The 24,881-nt window shown below is 37.3% G+C and overlaps 1 long non-coding RNA gene across 1 annotated transcript; it reads left to right on the top strand.

Moving 5' to 3' along the window:
• Positions 1–12,321: 12,321 nt before the first annotated feature.
• LOC148124143 (uncharacterized) lies at positions 12,322–19,828 on the top strand. The gene is made up of 3 exons (XR_015740004.1): positions 12,322–12,518; positions 16,170–17,360; positions 18,620–19,828. It is a non-coding gene; the product is annotated as an uncharacterized LOC148124143 (long non-coding RNA).
• Positions 19,829–24,881: the final 5,053 nt, after the last annotated feature.

The following is a 24,881-nucleotide window of genomic DNA, read 5'->3' on the forward strand; positions in this document are numbered from 1 at the left end:
ACGGTGGCTTGCTGACAGTAGCTTGCTGGGAGAGAGAGAGAGAGAGAGATCTAATCTAACCTCCCTCCCTCTCTCTCCCTCCCTCACATACACACACACACACAAACACACAGAGCCAGGGGTGGGATTCAAATTTAACTGGTTCTGTGGGCATGGCCTAATTTGTGTGTGTGGCTTGGTGGTCATGTGACTGGCTGTGCATAGCTTGTATGGAAATAGTATAAATATTTATGTAAATATTGATTTTTTTATTAAAAAAGAGCAATTTTTACCCAAAATCAGGCAAACCAGGCAGGCAGATTGAGTTGCTCACGGAAGCACAGATTCACTCAGAGATCTGTCTTTCTGCCATCGGCTACCTGAGTCTGTCACATAAAATTTGCTTGGAAACAAACCCATAAAATTTGCTAGCAAGCAAACTCACAAAATTAACTCACAACACACCATGTATGTAAATATTGAATTTTTTATTTTAAAAAAGAGCAACTTTTACCCAAAATCAGGCAGAGCAGGCAGATTGAGTTGCTCACAGAAGCACAGATTCACTTAGAGATCTGTGTTTCTGCCAACGGCTACCTGAGTCTGCACTGAAAAATAGAAGCTTTAGTCCTAAGGAAGGTTCAGCTCTTTTTTAAAATTAGCTAGAAAGCAGGAACTCCAACAATTTCCTGCTTTCTAGCTAATCTAAATCTCCCGGCACAGCAGAACAGCTGATGGTGGGGGGGGGGAAATAGGAAAAATAGGAACTTAGTAGGCAAGTTTGCCAGATAAGGAGTGAATGGGTGGGAAGGTTCCTGCGGGCCATGTGGGCGGCACAGCCTGGATTAATTGCTCTGGGGGGTACTCTGGGGATGACATTTGTCAGCAGATCACCAAAATTTTCTCATGGACCACCGGTTGGCGACCACTGTACTAAAGCACAATAAGAATGCGGCTTAAGCATTATTATTAAAACTATTTCAGAAGATATTTATTATAAATACACTTCATTTTTAGACTAAAAATAAATTACAATGTTTTCTCTGGCTAATAAGTTGCACTAATCCACTAAAAATTTGCTTGAGTGATAAAAGTGTTCTCAATAAGCGAAATTGGTTTTTGTTAAATATCATAAAATAGTAACATGTTTTTAAAATGTGACATCCTCCTACCTTTTCTGATCCTTTGTAAAAGTAATTTTAAAAACTTTTAAATGTGGATTAAAACCGAACACAAACTAATTGGTAGTAAGCGGGCGGGGGGGAGCCTAAGATATAGGAAAAGAAAAAAGTTAAGAAAAATAGAAATGAAGGGAAAAAGTATAAAGAAGTTGTTTCCAATATTCTTTGTCACAATTATAAGCACAAATAGATCTTAACATTTCTTTCTAAAGTTACATATTACTCTTCTTTTTCTAACCTGTGTAATCGTCAAAATCATAAGTCAGAAGTTCCTTTCTTCATTTTTACAAAAATGTCCTTAATGGGTTTCTAGTCAGCATTAAATGTAAATAACTTTTTTTCTAATTAATGAAACTAAATTATCAATTTTATTAAAATATTTCAATTTCACCAACAATTCTTCCATAGGAATTGCATATGCATCTCTGTGCATATAATTATTTTGCTACTGTGACCATATCCTGAAATAATCTTTTATGTTTTTTCCCCTAATTATATATCAATTCTAAGAAGAAAAGTTCTGCCTTTAGATGAATATTAATTTTTAAAGTCCTCTATAATAAAATATGTATTTGGATGCAATTTTTTAGCTTATTTAACATGATAAAACTTTACTTAATGTTGCTCACATTTCCAACATGGGCTTGAAATGGCTTTATACAATTTATATAATTTCTCTGGCATCATGTACCTACAATACATATTTTATAAAAATTCTCTTTGAGATAACAAAATAGCAGAGTTTAATGGATGAATTTCAACCCTATTACAATCAAATTTCTAAACCCACTTTATCGTACATTCTTTAAGGTATTCTACCTCTATTTCAAATTTTAACAAAACGTTGTACATTTTAGCAATTACATTTTCACCATCAGTACACAATTGTGTTTCAGATTTTTATACACTCCATAGCCTCTGTGGTGCAGTGGTTAGAGTGCAGTACTGCGAGGTACTTCTGCTGCAGCCAGCTGCCTGCAATTTGGCAGATCGAATCCCACCAGGCTCAGCCTTCCATCCTTCCGAGGTGGGTAAAATGGGGACCCAAATTGTTGGGGGTAATATGCTGACTCTGTAAACTGCTTAGAGAGGGCTGTAAAGCTCTATAAAGCGGTATATCAGTCTAAGTGCTATTGCTATAAGTTACTTTATTCATTTTAAATCTTTCTGATAATTGTAAATGGAAAACCATTGATAATTATATCCTTCTGCTATTAATTATTCTCTTCATTTGATTTTAAATTCCCTTTGATAATTTTCCAATAGGTCCTGGTACATCAAACATTTATCTTTATCTGTCATTTCTCTTCTATAATATAGTTCCTAAGCTGAGATCCATAAAGATATTTTTTGGGCATAACCTGGGTTTATATCTTCTCTATATTTTCAACATAGTATGTGTAATAAAATGATTTTTGAAATCCACATTAACCATAAATATCCATAGTATCAGGTGATTTAACTGTATTCTGTATATAATTTCAGGTGATTTAACTGTAAAAAGTCTCAATTCTTTCATCCAGACCAAACAACAAGCAGCAAAATAGAATTTTAAATCTGATAAACCCAATCCTCCTTTTTCCCATGCATGTTTTAACATTTTATATATAACTTTTTTTTCTTTGCCATGTAAATTTAGGGACATCTTTTTGCCATTGTTTGGATGTTATATCTGTTGTTAAAAGAGGTATTGTTTGAAACAAAAACATTCTTGGCAAACATTCATTTTTATCACAGAAATTATCCAAGTGACAGTTTAAAATTCTTGCATTTTAACATGTCTTTCTTAATTTCAGTCCATTTCTTAACATAATTATATTGAAATAACATATAATTTATATTTGTCATATCAATATTTGGGTATCTTTTTTTTTCTCAGCAGTTTTTCTATATCAGTTCTATTTTATCTTCTGGTTTCATGTTTGGTTAACATCTTTGTCTTCTGGTTATAAATGGTGAAAACCTGCTAATATACTAAAGTCCTTTAAATTTCCATCAATATTTCTACTCTCTCTCCTGATCCAGGAAAAAAAAGGTTCTTCTAAAAATGAGTCTAATGCATCCTCTGAAGGGATATAATCCCTATTCCTCATAAGCAATTTCTTTCCTATGAAAATTAAATTGATTGATGAAGCAGTTGATTAACTGACTGTTCAGCTTTACTCTGAAGTAAGTTTGACTGAATTAAATGGAACTTACTATCCCAGAATAGGATATAGGATTGCAATCTAACATTCTTAAACTAGAGGGCATCCTTCAGAGCTCTTTTAAATAAGATTTTACTCATTTTATTCATTTTAAAATAATACATCTTCAATTTTTCCTCTCTCTGTCTCTCTGTCTCTCTATCTCTGTCTCTGTCTCTATCTCTCTTTTAACAGAGATTGCAAGTGAAATTTGATTTAAAAATGTTCACTAACACAAGTTAAATGTTTCTGCTTCAACTTAAAGTTCAGGTGAAAAATTCTTGTGTTGGTGGTCTTCATTTGGAGACAAAGTGTTATCCTTCTCATTGCAAATGCTCAGGACATTTGTGCTTGATTTCCACAATGTACTATAATAGGATTTTAAAAATTAGTCATATTATTGGGAGAACCCAACTTTTCTCTTAGCATGCTGTCTGATATCATGATATGGTTAAAGCACAGTATGGTTTTTCTACTTAGATAAAACATTTTATACAATACCTTCCACTATATTTTGTTAACTTGGATTTAGATTTATTTAGATTTAAACTTAGTCTTTTTGTGCCATTTTGATTGATCCTAGTAAAAGTAGTGCCTAAACTAAAAATTATTGATTTGGCCTTTTTATGTATGTAAGCCAGGTTCTTGGCTCAAATCAAAATTGTTATTTTTCAACAACTGAACTATTTCCAATTTATCCTCTGATATATTAAGGCAGATATTCATTTGATTTCTTTCTAACAGTTTTCCTGTGCTCAGGCAAGGAGACAAGCCTTTTTGGTAATAATAGAGATGTTTGCAATGGGTTGCTTATCTAATAGTCTCCTAAATCTTTATTAACCTAGGGACAAAACATTAGAGTGTACTTTGTATAAACATACATGTATATGTACATGTCAATGTGATTTTTACAAGGATTGATAGCTGATTCTTACATATTTATTTATTTAGGAGATTTATATTGCCACCTATTTGTACATGGCAACTCAAGTCAACTTACATCTTATACTGACAGTGAGAAAGCAATAAATTCTCTTCAACATATACTTTTTAAAAATATTTTTATTAAAATATTTTTATAAAAATATTAAAAGCTGCAGAACCAAGGTCATAAAAGGATAAAAGAAAAAGTGAAGAATAAAATACAATTTAACAATAAGAAAGATATCTCATTTTTATAAATGTTATGTTCGTAACTCCTGCAAAAAAGATCAGAAGTTGCTTCTCTTTAGCATTCAAGATAGACCACTAATAGTCACTGCTCAGCCCACAATCTTCCGAATGCTACACTTGCTGCAGTAAGATCTGTGCAAGTCTATCATTTCTATTAGTTAGCATTCATCAGCCTCTCTTTTGCTCTTGGGACATATTATTTCTGTCAGGTTTCTGCCTGTTTTTATGAGCCTGGTGGACTTACCTACTTGTATTGGCAGGAATCCTAGTAGCACTGACCATTAACTAGCAAGTGCCACTGTTTAAATTTCCCATCTTGTCCACAAGCAATGCTGCTTGATTCAGTAGCATTTTGGGCATGTGCTGCTTAGAACACTAAGGTTCAGATATTGGGAACAGTGAACATAACGGTGCCAAGCATTGTTACAACCCTATATGACATATACGATAGAGACTACAGAATAGTTTAAGGATCCTTCTTTATGACTTATCTCTCCTTTCTTGTCTAAGTATGGGGTCAGCTTAGCTTGGCCTCACAATCCATGTCTGTGTGTAAGGGTGTGTTTGTGCCTGCCAATTTATTAACATTATTCCAACATTGTGATGCAGCAGGAGTAAAGGAAGCAGATGCTCCTTGGTTGTAGTCTTTATTGTTACCTAGAGACAAGCTACTGGCATCTTCCCAGCTATTCCCCCCACCCCCAATTCTCCTAACTCAGTTTCCTCTGCACTCTGCAAAGGGAAATTTATGGTATGCCCACACCATGTGTTAACTCCTTCCGTCTTTGGCAAAGAAGCAACCAACCAGGATGTAATTTGTACCAAGGCTATCTAGCACTTTAACCTCGGCATCTGTTTTTAATGCCAAAGGTCTGAGGTAATATGCTGGCGTTGATATTTCTGAGCATACAGAAAATACCTTCCCTCTCCCCTTCAAGAAAGCTGAAGCCATTTCTCCACCATCTCTGCAGTTCAGCAAGGGGGAAGCTACTGTTTGGTGAAGAGCACATACTTTGCATGTAGAAACTTCCAGGTCCCATCTCAGCATTTAAAGTTATGACATCTGAAAGAACTGGATGGCAAGAATGACTTTTGCCCAAGGCCATGAAAAAGCAGTGCCTTTCAGAAGGAATAGACTGGACAAAGTGGTGATTTGGTTCTTTATTTGTTTATTGTGTAAGCAGAGCTTTCTCAGCGAATTCTGGACTACGAAGAATAGTCATTTAAACTCCAGGCATTTACCTGACAGAACACAATTCTACAAAATTAAGTTGCAGGTTGAGAAGCAATGTATTCAGGAAGGAGAGAAAATTGTACCACAAATTATCATCCAATAATCTCTTTCCTTTAAAATACATTGTAATCTAAAGCCATGGTTGCTGCTTTAAACAACATTTTGGGCTATATTGTCCCCTATTCCACTTATCAGGATGTTAGGTATCTTGAGAGAAAAATATGAGATATGTGATTTGTTGATGTCGTTGATGATGATTGCGTAAGCTTATATAGGTCGAACATGTGTATATTTCGGTCCAAGACTTAATTGTCCTTTAAATGCCATTGTGTTTCATTTTTTCTTTTTTTTCAGAATGTGAAAATCCAATTCTGTAGTGTCTGGCAGCCTTCCTGTTTCGTCTGCCAACTAAAGCCCTGGATGTTTGCCCTTAAATGCTGTCTTGATTTTACAAGACACTATTTCTTATTTGCCCCTTACCATAACATGAACATGCCTCAGTGACACATCTTTCTGCTGTAGTCTCATGACCCTGCATTTGTCTCATCCTCAGCCCATTCTTGAGGCAAATGAAGATTTTCCTTTGTTGCTCTATTAGTGTTTTTCTTGTGGTCATTTGGTTGCTGAGGTGATTTAAGATGCTATCCAGTTATCCTAAGTACTTTTGTATCTTTATAGTGCTGACACAAACATCCTCTCTGGTTCTCCATAGCCATTTTGGTTAGGCAGAAATGATGGGGTATATCGCTTCTCCAAAGGCATAACTCTGGGCAGTACTTTTTCATTGAGCTTGTCAGGTCTTACATGAGCTTATTATGAATATGGGCTTAGCATTCTTTTGAAAGCACATTAGAGCTACTTTTTAAACACTGGTTTAGCATTCTTTTGAAAGAGTACAGTGCTTCAAGAGTTCGGTGTTGATCTAAACTAGAAGGAAAGGCAAATGTTTCCATCATGCAGCATGATTGGAAGGTGGAGGGAGAGAGAGAGAAAGAGAGAGAGAGAGGGAGAGAGAACCCTCATATTACATGATCTCCCTTCTAGCATCTTTATTTCATTTATATGCTGCCTTTATTATTTTTATAAATAACTCAAAGTGGCAAACATACCTAATACTCTTTACTCCACCTAATTTCTCCACAATGGGAGATGAGTTGGGCTAAGAGAGAGTGTCTGGCCCAAAGTCACTAGCTGGCTTTTGTGTCTAAAGTGGGACTACAACGCACAGTCTCCTGGTTTCTAGCCTGGTGTCTACTAGACCAAACTGGACATTACTGCTCACCATTAGTTAGGCAACTTGAATGTTAGCTGAACCCACTGTCTAAGAATCTCTCTAAAGAGGAGTGTCAAACTCAAGGCCCGGGGGCCAAATTCAGCCTGCAGAGTGCTTAGATCTGCCTGCAGGCCCGCCCTGGAAACAGCAAAGGACTGGCGTATGGTCCCTTTGCCAGCAAAAATGGAGCTCAGGAGGCCCATGTGCAGCCCTCCAGGGCTTCATTTTTGGCTATGACTGCCTCCTACGCCCTCTGCCAACAAAAACGGAGCTCAGGGAGGGCCATGTGCAGCCCTCCCGGGCTCTATCTTCACCCGCAACAGCCCCCTGCAGTCTTTTGCCAGTGAAAATGGAGTTCAGGTGGGCCACGTGCGGCCTCCCCGATCTCCTTTTTCACTGACAGAGGGCTGCAGGAGGCCATCGCGGCCAAAAACGGAGCCTTGATGAGCGACGGCGAGTTGGCCACGCCTACCCTGATCACACACCCCAGTCAACCCTGATGTGGCCCTCAATGAAATTGAGTTTGACACCCCTGCTCTAAAGCTTGATTGGTTCTTATTTTTCTCAGTAGAAAGTGACAATTGGTTAGAAAATAATGAAAATCAAGGCAATCCACTAATCACTTGTCATGCATTAAATAAGTTAAGGGCAGCACAATTTGTCAGCCTCATTACCATGGCAGAATAGGGATTAGCAATGGAATCAGCAGAGTTTATGCTGCCATACTTTTCTATCAGCTTAAGGACTGGTGGACAGCAGTTTAATGTCAATATCTGGAAAAGTTCAGGAAAGCATTGGAGTGCCATGAAAACCCTTCTAGAAATTTGCAGCTCTAGAAAACACTTGGATATCGGACTTCAAATGCATTCTTTCAGTATTTCCTAGGTGATCTAGGTGATCTGTGTGAGACTTGAGCTAGAATAAAGTGAACAGAGAAGATCGCTCTTTAACTGGAAAAGAAATGTGAAGAGAGTTGAGAGAAAGTCAACACAATTAGATGAGGAACCTCATCTAAATGTGCCATTAGTTTTCGTGGCATCCTGTTCCTTACATCATGGCAGTAAAAGCTGCATAGGAATGAAGAAGAATGCCGTCTTGTACAGCTATGGAATTTTTCAGCATGGGCAACTTTCCTAAATAAATGAACAATCCATAGAATTATTTTCATTTCACCTAGTATATATTGTAACTTGATTGTATTCTGTACTATATTTGCATGGGGATGTCTCTGCCCTAGATATGTAGATAAAAATCTGTAAGTTGCTACAGTGCCTGAAAGACATAGAGAATATTTGAACGCTTAAACTAACGTTGCTTGGAAAATAATATTGTCTATGTGGTACATCAGTATCTCTTATGTCTGTATATTAGGGCTGCTCAATGCTCTGGAATCAATTCTAAGAAAGCATTTCAGAGCATGAATATTACAGGCAACTGCCAAGGGCAAAGAAAATATGTCTGTTTTAAAGAGTTTTAGACAGATGGTATGTTTGAGCCCTTGTTCCTTTTTTTAAAATCTAATCCAAAGATTATTCAATCCTAAAATCTGTATTTATATTTTTCAAATCCTTCTGAGTTGTAAAAGGCTGTTGGGAAGCTGGGAAAATAATGGGAAGATTTTAGGCATAAACAACCGACAGAGAGGACAGGAGTTCATTATTAGCTTATGTCATAAATGACAGCCGAATCCAGGATGTAAAAATCCAGGAAGAAGAGATCAAAAGCATTCAGAGACTCCATCTTTATGTAGTAACTAATAAATGAGGGCAGGAAGTTCCTATCATAACTTCCACTAATCTGTACATTACCCCTTATTGTTGCATTAAAACTTCATGTCTGTCAGAATCTTGAATCATACATTGAGGTAGAGAACTTGGTGCAAATATACTAGTAGCCATTACTGTGTATTCTGTCCTGAGCTTCCTTCATTCACAGAGTAGCACATCGCAGTGGTTTTTATAAAAGAAGAGCAGTTCTAATTCCAAATAGTTGCAGGGCAAAGGAGATTTCTTCTCCTGGTCAGCAATATTATAGGAATCTAAAAATGACTTCATCTGAGTGGTAGTGTCTCAGATGTAACCAGTTACCTAGAGTTGTACAGCAGTTGTAAATGCATGGCACTCCATCATTTAAAAATAAGATCCACACAGACAATACTTGCCAAAAACTGGTGGCTGGTTGGCAACTACATTCCCAGAAGGCACAGGTTGGAAAACGTTGCTTTTCAGCTATAATTTAGGTGTGGTAACTCTTCATTCCTTGCAATTTGCACAAGTGGCGTGCAGGCACATACTGTTTACTCAGCCATATGGTGTAGCACAAGCAGTCAAGACTTCCCTGCATGCAAATGCTCCAGAAATGATTCAGAAATGCATTTCTCAGCTTTTCATTAAAGTAAGTGTTTTTTTAGGCGTCTGTTGAAAATGAAGGGGAGAAATCCAGCTGTATCCTTTTTTAAAAAAGGCTGACATGGTACCCTGAAAAAGAAGGGCTGCTTTAATGAATAGCAGAGAGGTGCTGTGTTCATGCATTTCTGAAGCATTGTTTCTGAATAGTTTTTGAATACAGCCTCTCTCTATAGATGAATAGTGATAGATAGATAGATAGATAGATAGATAGATAGATAGATAGATAGATAGATAGATAGATAGATATAGACATAGACTGACTGACTGACTGAATGAATGAATGACTTTTATAAGCAAGTATTTTTCTATATATGACTATAAATAAGAATATCATATGCTTAAACATCTACTTTTGTAAATATGCATTCTCTTCTTAACCCCACTAGTTTATTTTTAAACTTTTTGTATGATTGGTGTTTTTGGACTTTTAAAATGCTTATTATTGTTGTTAATTTAAATAATTAATTCATTTTATTTTAATGCATTAATCAATCTTTTATGACCTATCTAGTGTTTTCAGCTATACTGTAAATTGAGATATGCACATGCCCAAATACAAATAGTCTATTATATAGCATGCAACAACCAGTATGAAATTCTTTTTAATAGAAATACTGGGGTTTTTATTCTTTCTTTAGCCACCCTATTTCTATCAATGTAGGGATTGGTAGAAGAACGTAATTCAATGCAAATTGGTTCATTAATATGCTAACAGGTAGGTATATATATGGAATTTTGTTCATGTCAAAAACATATTTGATTGTTTCAATAATTGACTGTAAAAATGTGCCTCCTCCCTGTAATATTACTGATAACCCCCCACAGCTTCATATTCATGGCATTTTTATAATTTATAGCACAGCATGAGTTCTAATTTAATATAAATCCTTCTCTGGATTTATTATCTAATAAATGGATGGCCAGTTTTGGATGTACAAATAAAGCTGAAATGCCTGCTCTCTTTGAAAAGAGAGCAGTGGAAACATACTAGTATTATCCTGCATGCACTGAACTTTTTATGATGATCAGCTTCTGAACATCATGATTAAGAATAGCTATCTACTGAACATTGCATATGTATCTTAGCAAGAAGAGCCTTCTCTCAATCCCATGTGTTCTTTTTTATCAATCCATTCCAACAGGAAATCTTTGGACCCTCTCAGCTGGATGTGGCCTTAGATGTCCATCCCAATAGGCTTATTCTGATATACAAGATAACTTTATTGTTATTTTTTAAAATTTATTGTCACATGAATACATGATGTACATGGTATTCATCTGAAACTATCAGGATTTTGTGCTTCCCTTGGTAGGTTTCCAATCTTACTCCTACTAATCTTCTCCAAGCTCATGTCTTCTAGATGTATTGGAATAAAACTCTCATGGTTTTCAGTTGTGGGGACCATGAAACATCTCTAGATGTTTTCCCAACTGCAGGCTGGGTAAAGCTGTTTTATTACACCACAGAATCTTAGGTTCAATTTCTTTCTGGGAATCTTTCTTATTTGGGCTGATTAGCAATAGCTAGAATGAAACAAACAGCAAGCAATTCTCAATTTAAAAAAGGAGAGTAACAATATTTTGCTGCAATCAAGATAGTATAATATAATTGAATTTTTGTCATATTAAAAATCATATGCAGTCATTGAATAATTGATTGTTTTAAAGTAAAATCATATATATGGGCAGACCTTTTTCTTCTTCTGAATACTTGCTTTCATTAAAAATAGAATGATGCAATGGCTAGACTCCACCCTGTGACCTATCAAGCTACTCCCTAGATATCTTCAGGGCTCCATACGGTACTTAGATTATTGACTAGAACCTCTTCCAATTTTTTAAAATAATTTTTGTTCTGTGGGTCTGTAATTCTGGGGACTCTAATTTAGAGTATCCACATGCACCATTGTTTTAAGCTAACAATGCTCAATCTTTATCAGTTATTCTTCTTTCCTCCTTTTTCCCCCTTTCTTTCTCTCTTCTCTCCCCCTCCTTCTCTCTCTCAGCAAGTTTTTATGTGATTACAAGCACTGCATGGTAATTAGTGCTAAACTCATTTGCACAACTACAGTTAATTGGCTACAACAATTAATTAATGTGTTGGAAATTTGGCACCAGAATAAAAAAAAAGTTTTTTTTTTCATCAAACAAAAGACAGAAGTTAAAAAAGAGAGATGGACAGACGGAAAGGCAAATTGACTGCACTTGGATTGCCCTCATAGCTCCCTCCTCTAGCAAAAATACATTGTTGTTTCCAAACTACAGAGTCCTTCAAACTTTTGTTTGATGTTTGTCACTTTAAATTCTTTAGCTATTTATTTTTGACTCTTCTACCCTTTATCGCCTCCCTTTTTAATTCATTCGTTTATTTTATATTTCCTTTTCCTCTCTCTTTTTTTTTTACAACTTAAGCAAACTCATCTCACTGATAAAATATAGCATGACTAATGAGTGGAGCATGTAGAAATCATTGGGAGAATGTCCTTGGAAGACGAATGCATTTTCAGCAGAATAATTAACTTAATTAACAAATTCACATGCATATTCATCAGGCTATTAATGTCTTCTCAGCTCAGCTTGATGAACATTGCGGTAATAACAATCTCATTTGCATACTGCATTCTACTGCTATCCAAAAAAAAAAAAAATTAAGCAACATACACAAACACACAGAAAAGAACACACTTTCAGCACCTTTTCTCTTCCCATCTTCCCATCACATCATGCATTTGCATGTTTATATGTTTAGAATGAAGTTTGTTGATTTCAACGTGGTCTGTGAAGCTGGAACATGCATAAGTAGTCAACTGTATTTCATGTATGTGATGTGTGTGTGTTTGAACTTTCACTATGCCTGTCTCTCTCTATCTTTCCAATCTCTCCCTAGGGAAGCCTTGGCACGGGTTCCAACTTTTTCTTCACTCTTCCCCCGCTGCCAAGCGGCGTCAACACAAAATTGCCATTTTCCCCAGCTCTCTATGGAGCAATCTTGAAAAGCAGTAAGGTGTGACGCCGAAGGACTGCCAACTCGGCAGCAGTGCCTGCGGAAAAACCGCAGAATGGAAGCAGAGAAATAGGATGGTGGTGGGTGCTGTTTTTTTTTTCCTACTGGCGCGTGGAGTGATTGGGAGGAGGGGTGGCAAAGAAGGGGGGTTGAAAGAGGAAAAAATAACGTAGCAGCTGTCGGCCTAATTCCACTAACACTCTGCTTGTGGTCATATTAGAAAAACAGATTATACTCCTTTGTGGCACTCATTTATTCCTGACATACGTTAACATTCTATATCTTAATTCTGCCTGCCTTTAGTTCGACCAGTGGACTTTGGGGCCAGGTTTTTTTCCCCATGAAATATATTGAGGAATATGGAAAGCAAAAGGAAATACTTGTTCTTCTTCTGTCATAATACTTCATAAACCATTTGACAATTCATTTGATAATAAGGGTTCCGAATAGGCAACTGTCAGGACTATCTTATCTAAATGCACTTCACTTATCCAACTCATTTGAATATGGTTGTGATAATCCCAAGCTTTGATGGGAGATAGTTATGGATAAAAGTCCCTGATGGTTACAAGTGGCTACAGGCAATTTCCCCCATTTCTGCCCTACAGATGTATTTGGACTGCAACTCCCAGAATTTCTAATGTTGGAAATATTCCTGAATGCCCTTACTTCAGGGCAGGGCTATTGACTTATGATCTGAAATTGCTCAAGGCTTGGATGGTGGGGTCAGTTTAGAAGCCAACACATGCCATCCTGGACTTCAGTTTGAGAGGACGGCTGGATGTAGAAAAATGCAATAAATACATGACTCACAAATGGATCCAAGCCAAAAGTACAGTTCATGAAAACACCTCTGGATAAAGTATCAAATATAACCTGGGTGTACACTTTGATGCACAATGGATAGGTGAAGAACCTTATCCAACTCACCCGATTTCCTCAGTATATTTCAAAGTACTAAGTTTGCCAATGGTTGTATTAAAATCATGCTGCCCCTAAAGCAAAATGCTACAGTCCCAAGATAAATCCTGTCTCTGTCTACAGTCCCTGCTCGTTTTTATACCAAGCAGCAGAATACCTCTATGTATGTGCGCCCATTTGATGGGATTCAATTTAAGAGGAAAATGTTTTGACCTTTCATGGGTCTTTCCCCTCACCTTTTCCTCAATAAGTAAACCTCCCTGTTCTGAAGAAGTGGCCCAGAGGACAAAATTCTGATTATGTCATATTCATTGTAGAATACCTTATGCCACCAGACCTGAAATTCTAGACCTAGAAAACCTAGAACTACACCACTTTCGGTCCAATCTAAGTATAGTATATAAAATCATACATTGCAATGTATGATTGCAATGTACCTATCAACGAATACTTCAGCTTCAGCCATAACAACACTAGAGCAAACAATAGATACAAACTCAAGGTTAACCGCACCAAACTTGATTGCAGGAAATACGAGTGGTCAGTGTCTGGAATACTCTACCTGACTCTGTGGTTTCTTCCCCAAACCCCAAAAACTTTAACCTTAGACTGTCTACTAGTGACCTCGCCCCTTTCCTAAGAGGGGTGTGCATAAGCGCACCAATGTGCCTACCATCCCTGTCCTATTGTTTCTTTTATTTTTCTTATATGTATTCATTTCATGTATTCATAACTATGTTTATAGTTATACCTGTTATCTTATAATCGCTTGACAAAATAAATAAATAAAATAAAAATAAAATAAATGTCAAGCAGCCTAATAATCCTAGAGCATGCAGGCCCATACTCAACCCTAATCACGTGCTTCTTGGCACTCTCTTCTTATTCTCTGATAAGAGTAGCTGCTTTAGTTTCTCCTAAGATGTTTTAAAATAAGCATGGTTCATAATCGGAGGTGGAAAGTAATAGGAAACGAAGCGGATGCAACTTGAAGTGGATGCAACTTCTTTCTATTTGCTCACTCACTCACTAACTGACCACCTCACCTTCTTCCATCTTCACCAGTTTTATAGGCAGTTCTCGTTTAGCAAGCACTAGTGGGACCGGCAAGTTGCTCGTTTGATTTAAATTGTTGCTAAATGAATCTGCGACTGTGCTTATAATCTCACTTCAGCTTTCCTTTGGCTTTATATATCTGTAAAGTTTGATCACAGAGTTCTTTTTCATCAATACCACTGCTAAATGAGGCAATGGCTAAACAAGGACTAACAGTATTTACCTCCTGAGGCATGTGTGCCTTCAGCTTTCTTCTCCCTCTTGCTTCCTAAAACATTGACAATGGTTTCTTCTGACTCCAAATAAGATCCATTCCAAATTGAACCAGAAGTTTCCTGCACTTACTTTAAAACAACTCCATTTCCCCTTTTAGTACACTTAGAACCCCCATACCTCATTTGCACACCTCATGAGGCATTGCTTTTCCCTTGTTGCAAAAGGAGAGGGAAGGGAGAATTTCACAAACAGATATGTATTCAGATATATGAAAATACAATAACTCACACATACACACCCTACTCCTAGGTTATTTTACAGGAATTGGGACTGAATAACATGTATTGCTTATGGAAGAAATGTCTGGCAAGACCTAGGTCTGCATTTCATGAAGCTCCATGAGACAGCTGAAAATTTCTGTTTAGATTGCTACTCTTTTGTTTCATCAGTGCAATAGGAGAACAGATCCCTGCTCAGCTCAGCTTACAATTTGCAAGGTGGATCCAAATATACAGAAGGGAGGCGGGGTTGTTTGCTTCTTGTTCATAATCAAGTGAGATTTGAACTCAGGTCCTCCAAGTTGTATTCCCTAGCCTTAGTCCTTAGTCCATTCAAATTCATTCTGCTGCAGGATCATATTTCAATGGCCTTTTGACAGTTACCCAAGACAGTGTGTGACTCTGAATGAATTGCATATATATAGTGAATAGATGTTTAAACTGTGGATGTTTTAGAGCCAGCTAAAACCCTAACAGCTGCATTGCTCATGGGAGATTTAACATGATGTGTGCGTGCATGTGTGTATTTCATAGCTAAGTTATTAGGTGAACAGATATATCTTTCTCCCAAATATTTGCTATTGCAGAGTCCAATTCATTTAGATCTTATTTTCCAATACTATAATGCCCTCTTGTATTAAGAAAGATGAAGAAAGATTTCTAAATATAATAACTGGGGATTCCACATTTCCATATGTACAGTCTGATTCCAGCTTACTTGATACGTGCCTCTCTCCTTCCTTATGTGTACAATTCAGAATCTCTACTGTGCATTTTTTTTCTTTTCTTTTTCCCAGAGATCTTGTTACCCTTTAAGAGAAGCCAATAGATCCCTCCCTATTTAATAAACAGCAAAGTAGCAAGTGAAGGCCCTCTGATATCTCATGGCAAACATGGATCTCCAGGGTTCAGTGTTGGCTAGAATATTAAATGAAGTGTTGTTTTGCAGTGCAAACAATGTTGAAAGAGCATTACAAAGATTTTGGGAGTTTACTTTTTAATGTTATTAATGCAACTTTCTATTTAGATTAATTATTGGATATTACATATTTATAAGCTACCTTGCACTTTGTTGAAGAAAATATACATATTGCTAGCAAATGAATAAAGAAATAGTTTCTTAGGTAACAATCTGAATTATTCTCAAATATGCTTCCTCCACTTGGGGAAATCCAAAACTTCTTTGCTGCCATCTAGTGGTTGTCTTGATTTATGCATCTCGAATCCAGTAGAACTACAGCTATATTTCTTCTTTTTCAGTCTCTTCAAATGTGCTCCCTGATGGATCATGGCAAAGCTGTTTATGTGACCTCAAATCTCTCCCCCGCCGCCGCCCCGTCTCAACTTCCCACCATTTGGGACTGTAGAATAAGCTCTACAAAGTTCTGATTACAATGTTAACAAGAAAAACCATCAGAAAAACGAAAATCCAATCTTTGCCCAAATATGTGATACAGCCTGACTCCATTACTTACCCATTGTGGCTGTATTCTCTCTCCCCAAATAATAAGTGAGCCTCAGCCTTAGCTCTGACCTAAATGATTTGTAAATACATACATCAACAACTAGCACAGAAAATAGATGCCCTGCAGTTTGTATACCATTTTTTTTAAACAAAGCATCATAAGTTATTATTTCCCAGATCCGCTACATACAGGTGTGATGCTTCACTGCCATTTTCTAATTCTATCTTATGGAGCTGATGCAGCGAGGTGTTTTTTTTTTTTTTAAAAAAAAAAAAACAGTATTTGGGGCATGCCTTATATAATTATGCGGAAAGGCTCAGAAAGACCTTTGTGCCCAGCTTTGAGGGTGATACTCAATTCTGGGCAACTTTTCCAAGCACATTTCCCATCAGGTTGCCAGCACACTGCATTCTCTGATTGTCCTGTGCCGAGACCTGTTGCTTAGCAACAATCAGTACATTCATCTTTAATAAATTGCTGGCACCATGATGGCCAAGACTATAGGGAGGGGGAGAGTGGAGAGTTTGATTTGGGTGACTTTTTTTTTTTTTAAGGGAACACCATGTGGTTTGAAAAAATGAAAGGGGAAGAAAATATTAAAACATTTTAAAAATGCAATCTGTTGACACGGACTAGCCCAGCTTGAGTCAGCCCATAGATGAGAATAAGCTTTCACTAGCTGCATGAGAATAGCTATATTCACAAACTTGTGATGTGTGAATTGTGCATATACATATAAAAGTGGGGTGGAGGTGTGATGCTCCAGACTGCGTTTCACATTTGGAATGGCAACTGCCAAGAAAGTGTTGTGGTGGGTACTGACCATGAAACCAAGCAGCAGAAAGCCAACATTAAAAGACCGAAATAGCGTTTACTAGCAAATATACCTGCTCTAGCAGCTCAGTCCAGAGAATATGATAAAATCTACATGGAAGAAATGCTGAATGAGAGAATCATAGAATCAAAGCTGGAAGAGATCATGTAGGTGAGTGGGTCCCAAACCTGGGTAAATTACTCAAAGTTGGATAAAAGTGTTTTTTCTTTGGATAATGATATCCAAACCAATTACCCATTACAACTGGGACATTTAAATTGACTTAAAGTTGAATTAAAATATCCATTACATGCAGGTGTATTCAAGAACTTCCCAAATATTCCTATTAAATAAAACATTGGTGAAATTACCAATGGAAATTTGTTGAAATGACAGTAAATATCATTCAATGATATTGTTTTTATAATACAGGTGGTCTTTGAGTTTGACCATTTGTTAAATGACCATTCAAGTGATGATATTACTGAAAGAAGGGACTTAAGACTGGTCCTCAAAGTTCAATAAGACTTTCTTTCATTTGGGTAATGAAGGAAAAAGGTGGGGAAGCATTGATTTAGGCCATTAAACTTTCTGGTCAGTGTAAGACTCCAGATGAAAGCACCCCAACAAATGGCTCTCTCTCTCTCTCAGTCTCTCCCTCTCTCTCTCTCTCTCTCTCTCTCTCTCACTGAATTGTTCCTAGGGAAGGGAAACTCATTACTTCTCTTATCCTTGTTGTTGAACTTCTCTTACCATTTTGAATCTTCCTTCTATAACTTAAGAACATTATTCTATATTCGGCAGCCTTGAAATCATTCATTCATTCATTTGACTTGTGTCCCACCAACATTTGATACAATACTCTCGCATCCTACTTTCTCACAGCACAACAATGCTGTGGGGTGGGGTGTGCTAAAAGAGACTGGCCCAAAGTTATCTAGCTGTTTTCCAACTCCCCAGCCCTCATTTTTCCTCAAGACCAAATATGCCTGTTTCCTCAGTCTGTCCCAGTAAGGCTTATTTTCTAGTTCTCTCATTATTCTCACTACCCATCTCTGCATATGTGCAATTTCTTTGATTTTTTCTTTAAAAATTGTGCCCAGAATTGGATTTTATGCTTATGTTGGGTTCTGACCAATGATAAATATATAATGCAAGTATTTATTTCCATGATTTGAAAGTTATACTTCCTATGATATAATCTAAAATTGTTTGTCATTTTAATTAGAAATGGGAGGAGGGGTGTATATTAAGTGTGTTTGATGCTTTGAGTTTCTTTTAAAAAAATAATAAAGGCAGGATAAAAATAAATAAATATAATATTACAATGGTGCTCTTTTAAGCCTGCTACATAAGCAATCATGTTTTTTTCTTTATCTTATATCTTTATTTTATATCTTGCTGGTATTAGTCAAACTCCTCCTTTTCAGGAAAGAACAGAAAGAAGTTCATGCAAATCATCATCCATTTTAGATTTGAAGTCTGCCAATTTGGAAGAAGAAACATCAACTCAACTTGACTTCTCCATAACACTGGCATCTGCATGTGCACATTTTGGTGTCTATTTTTATAACAAGGCAAACCAAAAAATCAATTTTTTTGAAAATAGAATCACTTATTATAGAAAGATTGAATGCTAATTGCTGAGAACAACAGTTTATTTTTGAGCAAACTCTGATCTTGACATCTTGTCTTTTTAACTCTTGATTGTACTTTGGACTGTTCCCTTGAATTTGTATTTGTATTTTTTTCACTTTAATGATGCTAACCCTATTTAGCTCTTTAAATTCATATTTGGCAGCTAATATTTTCTAGATGGTTCATGACATCTTCTGGATTAGACCTTGGACTTTGCTAAATCCAGTAGACACAGTACAATTATCCCTAGTAAAAAAACTGTAGAAGGAGATATTGTTCACATATTGCTTGCTGATGATTTATGAGAAAAGTAGAGGTGACTGAGTTCAAACAGCTAAACCAGAAGTCATGGTTTACAAACAGATTTCATGTACTAGGTTAAGGCACAAATTTGGAGGGAAAAATCACATTATAGCTTGATAATTTGAGAAGCCAGTCTGTGTCTGATTTAGACGTAAACAGCTGTTGGAGCTTAAATGGACCACAGACCTAGAAGCCCTGTTCTGGTTTGATGTAATCTAGTTTTATCTATATAAATATTAGAGAAAAGCCACAGTAATTTTGTATTGGCCTCTTTGTTACAAAATAGACTGCTGAGTGTATTACAGAATGTAGGTTGAAACTGTAAAGGAGAATCATGTTTTAAATTTTCAATGCTAGTTGGAGATAAAAGGAGATAATGCCCTACACAAGGATACCAATTTTCATGCTGGTATCTCAATGTTTGATTACTGATGTGTATCTAATGCTAGAACTTATTTATTTGCTTTGCAAGTCTTATCCCGACCATTTGCCACTTTACCTTTACTCTGTGGGTTTTGAAAAGGGGTTTAGGGGGCACTTCCATGTAGCCTGTCAGTTCTCCCTGATAACTCCATGGTTTATTCGAGTCTGGCTTAATGTTTTATGTAAATTCAGCTTCTAAATGTGTGCACCATAGTTTATGGTTATGTTGTAACCAGCTAGTTATTTCCTATTCAATAAACTATAGTTAGGATGAAGCAACTGTGTCTTACTGGAATATGTAAACTCCAAGATGATTTTTTTTCATGCCACACAGGTTGATAATTATGATGACTGTTGTTTTTAATTAGCTATTTTATTTGCATTATGTAGTTCAACTGGATTCTAAAGGTGGCATATATACAAATGTTCTAAATTACATAAGTAATCATCAGAATTATTCCAATTACAGACAAAAACAAAAACCTGTAAATGAAATAACAAATGAGCTAGCTAAACCAAAGACCTCATTTTGTTCAATCAACTGCTTGTTGAGTACCATAGTAAGGATAATATTGTTTTCATAGTTTTATAGTTAGTTTTTTATAGTTTTATAGTTCAATTGCCAAAAATTAATTTAATATTTAAAAAAAAAACATGGAAGAGATTTGCATAAATGAAGACAGAATGGCAGATTTCTCAATAATTTTTTTCTATAAAAGTCCAAACTACATGTTTTAATTAAACTTGCTTACAATTACAACACAGGTATAAGCATAAAGATATTGCAACAAAGACGGAGGAGCATTACATTTAAAAATATATATTTAAAGATAAACTCATTTTTTAAGTAATGTGAAATGTTGCCCAATTGAAAGAGGAGACCAATGAACTAATAACAAAACTTAGAGCAGGTCCCTCAATTACTGTCTGGATTTAAATCTTCTGGCTTTATATGCTGTTGTTCAAATAACTGTGGCTAAATGGAATGTTATGAATGTATGCTTCTCTCTGGCTGAGTTTGTGCCATAATCATGGTTATGTATGTTTTTACATACATCTTAAGAGGAGCATTATACTTTAACATGGTCAGTTTAAAAAGCTCGTGTAATGAATTAGATTTGATGTTGATCTTATTCCAGTCTTATAAGAAACATCAGGTTAGAGTTCTCCAATAAGAATACAAGGAAGGTCTCACATGATGCAAACTGTGATTAGGGCCAGAAGAAATGTTCATAAAAGAAGTCTGTAGATAGTGGTCCTCATCATGGGCTTTGTAAAACTTGACTTATTATTAAACCATGGACAAATATTTCAAATGAGGCCACTGATTCAAAAGTTCTTTGACTTGTGTGCATAAAGTTAATTTATTTATATAATTTATATGGAGGCTGTGCCATATGTAAATAGATGTTACTTTTAATTCCCATTGTTTTAATACTTAATAAAATAGATGACAAAATAATATGCCACTTTCTCTAGTATTCTTGGTATACATTATAATAAACAAAGCAACATTGGGTAATATTATGTGCTCAAATCCCAATATTTCCTAGATCATGTAAAGGTTCATAATGATAAACTGATTTTATGTAGAAAGAGAGAGAGAGAAAGCAGCCATTTATGGAAAGAACTCATTTCAAAGAAATGCTTTTTCCTAAATAAAATTAAATGAAAGATTCATCTGAAAGATGGATAGATGAATGAAAAAGGGAGAACCTAAGCTATATTGAAGATTAAGATAGAAAATCTATAAGGCATGTTGCTCCCTGGTATTAATTTTATAGAACATAGCTCAGAAACAGATTTTCCTACAGGTGAAATTAATGGGATATACAGAAGAACATTAAAAAGAAATTCACTCCAGGGCTTAAGGTGCTATATTATGAATGAGGAAACCTGAGTTCTAGCCCTGCCCTAGGCACAAGGTCATATTACGATGGCCTTGAGACACTCACTTTCTCTCAGCCCTAGTAAATCATTTCCAGAAAATGCTGCATTGAAAACTGTGCGAACTAGCCCCAGGAGTCAAGACTGACTTAAAGGCTAAAAAAAAGAAAAAGAGTACTACATATCTTTGCCATGTAAAATTTCAGCTTCACATTGATTCATCATGGAGCAACCTCCTTTTGAAAAACATTTAAATGTGGGAGAATGTGGGAAAACATGGTATAACATTCAGAAGAATGTGCCAAGGAGGATAAGAAAAACAAAGTGAGGAAGCTATGTGAAGTTTAAAAGACTGCAAATATTTCAGATCTTTTATTCTCTCATCTGTCTATTAAAATTAAAGCTAAGTGTATCTGTCTGAAATTTACACAGAAATGGCAACAGAAAAGGACACAGATGAGGAACTCTCAATAGTCTAGCAATCATGGCCAATGGTGGAAAAATACTGTGAAATATACTTAAGCACATTCTGAATAGAGATAATGTAGATGTGCATGCCTAAGCAAAATAAAGCCAAAATGATGAAACATACATTGTGACATCATAATGTAATCTGTGTCCCATCACACTTTCATTGTAAGATTGCCTACGTATATAAAATATGGAGGTTCAATCATGACATTTCAAAGCACATTTTGTCTCTTGCGTCCTTTGTTCCTTGTGAATGCCTATGTGGAGAGAATCTCCTCCCCTAAAATAAAGCATTGGGTATGGGGATGCACAGGGATACATCACAGTGCATTTATGCAGCATACGTCACCTACAGATATACATGTATTTTCCCCCATGCATATAGCTACCTTAAGGAAGATGGCCACATGACATGGCTTTTAAGTGATCTTTGATGGCTTCCATATTTTTGTGCTTGAAGATATTAATTACTGTTGTTACAAGCAGGGACTTTTAGGCTGAGGTAGTTCACACTGGGCCAGGTATTCCATGAATACACACGGCATGTGAGTCAGGGTATAGTTGTATTTTAATTCATGAAAAGCACCAAGGGAAATTTTTCCTTTAGTGTCACTTAATAAACATCTGAATCAATTTCTGAATGAATAAACATACAGTGAGTGGCAGTTGAGTCAACAGACTATCCCTGATCTAGTTTTCTCCATTAGCCTTCTCAACTTAGTGTCCACCAGATATCCTGGAGCAATTGTGAGAGTTGCAGTCCAAGAACATTTGGAAGAAATCGGGATAGAAAAGACTAAATTGCACGCTATTGTTTAATCACCTCAGGACTCAAGCAGACTCAATGGGAGTTATTTCATGTACTTAAAACCAGATCACTTAGATTCTTGTAGCAAGAATGGGTGAGGTTAACTTTAACTGAAAACTTTGTCTTGTAGATATAAACAACAAGGTTCCCCCTGTTAGATCTGGGAGGATGGTTCAGAAACGGAGGCAAGACTCAGATAACAACAGCTCTTTATTAGTGACTTCAGATCTGAGCAAACTATCCCGGCCGCAGCAGCCCCTTATATAGGGCTGGCTGCGGCTAGGCAGCCAATGAAAGCGATTTGAGTTTGCCGCTCTTGGCAGGGCCAATCGCGGCAGCCCGTTTACTAGCCAATCGCATCAGTCTGTGGTGACCAATCACGATCTGCTATTCGCGGGCCAATCAGAGTTGCAGGCTTTCGAGCCTGCTAGTCCTCTCGGTTCCGTTTAAGGGGTGGAGTTATATAGTCTCGCAGGTAGGCAGGTCTTCGCACCTGTCTACCTGACTTACGCAAGTCCAATTGTCCATGTTCAAATTCGGGTTCAGATGGACTGTTTGCTGGATCTAGCAGGAACGGTGAACTGGTGCCATGGTTGGGGCTCTCCTCTGATGCCCCCGGAGTGATTGAGTCCTCAGTTTCGTTGCTACTGCTATGGCTCCCCGGGCTCGCTGAACCTGCTTGGCTGCTGCTTCTTGGTGAAGTGTTCATCTGCCCAGGTTCAACTACAGCTGGTGAGTATTGCAAGCTATGGTGTGGTGATCTCGGTGTTAGTTCAGAATAAACAGGTGTTGGTTCTATTTCCAGGCTCATGGCTTCCCTTCCCCCCCTGGTGTCAAGGATGGGGTCAGGGATGGAAGTTGTGGTCAGTCTGGAGCGTAGCTGGTCAATATGGCGTTTCCATGCTCTGCCATCAGTGGTGAGTAGATGGTAGGAGCAGGGACCCGTGACTTGAGTTACTTGAGCAGGAATCCAAAGGGGATCCCCAGAAAATTTTTTTGCAAATACAAGAACTCCTACCTTAAAGGCGCGATGCTTGCTGCTGGAACCCAGGGGCTTTTCCGGGGTGTAGGCAGGGTGCAAGCAGTCTAGAGGCGATCTGAGTTTCCTGGCCATCAGAAGTTCAGCTGGGCTCTTGTTAGTCATGCTGTTAGGTGTGATGTGTTGAAAAAGCAGCATTCTAGTGACTTTATTGTGGATATTACCTTGTTCCATTTTCTGTAGGGTTTTCTTTGTGAACTGAACCATTCGTTCAGCCCTACCATTCGCCGCTGGATGAGCCGGCGATGTGTATTGTTCAAAGGCTAAGGCAGTAAATTGGGGCCCATTGTCAGAAACCAGGACATCAGGTAGGCCGTGTGTGGCAAAGAGTCTGTTCAATTTCTTGATGACTGCCTCAGTAGTGGTTGTTTTCATTTTATTGACCTCAAGCCAGTTAGAATACGCATCTACAGTTATTAGGAAAGTGTGGCCTCTAGTAGGTCCCGCAAAGTCAATATGAATGTGTGACCAGGGACCCCTGGGTGTTTCCCATTCTGCTGGTGGAGCTTTTGGTGGGGCTGAGTGATTTTCCTGGCATCTGTTACAAGAGGCGACCCAGGTTTCAATTTGTTTGTCCATACCTGGCCACCAGGCGTAACTTCTTGCCAGCGTTTTCATACTCACAATGCCTGGGTGTCCATCGTGTAGCATTTGGAGGACTTTTTTTTGTAGTTTAGTTAGTATGACGACTCGGTCTCCCCATAAAACGCACCCTCTTTGTGAGAAAAGTTCTGTCTGTCTGTTTTTGAATGGTTTAGAGGTTTCCTTGGGCTCGTATTCTGGCTATCCCCTCTCCACCCAGCCAAGAACTTGTGCCAAACATGAGTCTCTTTTGGTTTCAAAGGCGATGTCCTGGGCCGTTAGTGAAGGTGAGGGAATTGTCTCGATTTGTAGTATTGGGAGCGTGGGAGCTGGGTCTTCCTGCGGCTCGGGTAGTGGCAAGTGGCTTAAGGCATCAGCATGAGGAATAGATTTCCCCGGACGATATTTTAGTTGGTAGTCGTAGGCAGCCAGGAACTCCGACCATCAGGTCATTCTGGGGGAGAGAATGTGTGGGGTAGGTTTGTCGCCCGCCAGAATGCCAAGTAATGGCTTATGATCCGTGATAATGGAAAATGGTCTC

Source organism: Pseudonaja textilis, chromosome Z (genome assembly GCF_049901715.1).
Source record: "Pseudonaja textilis isolate UNSWEBS1 chromosome Z, rPseTex1.2, whole genome shotgun sequence".
In the NCBI taxonomy this organism is placed as follows: Eukaryota; Metazoa; Chordata; class Lepidosauria; order Squamata; family Elapidae; genus Pseudonaja; species Pseudonaja textilis.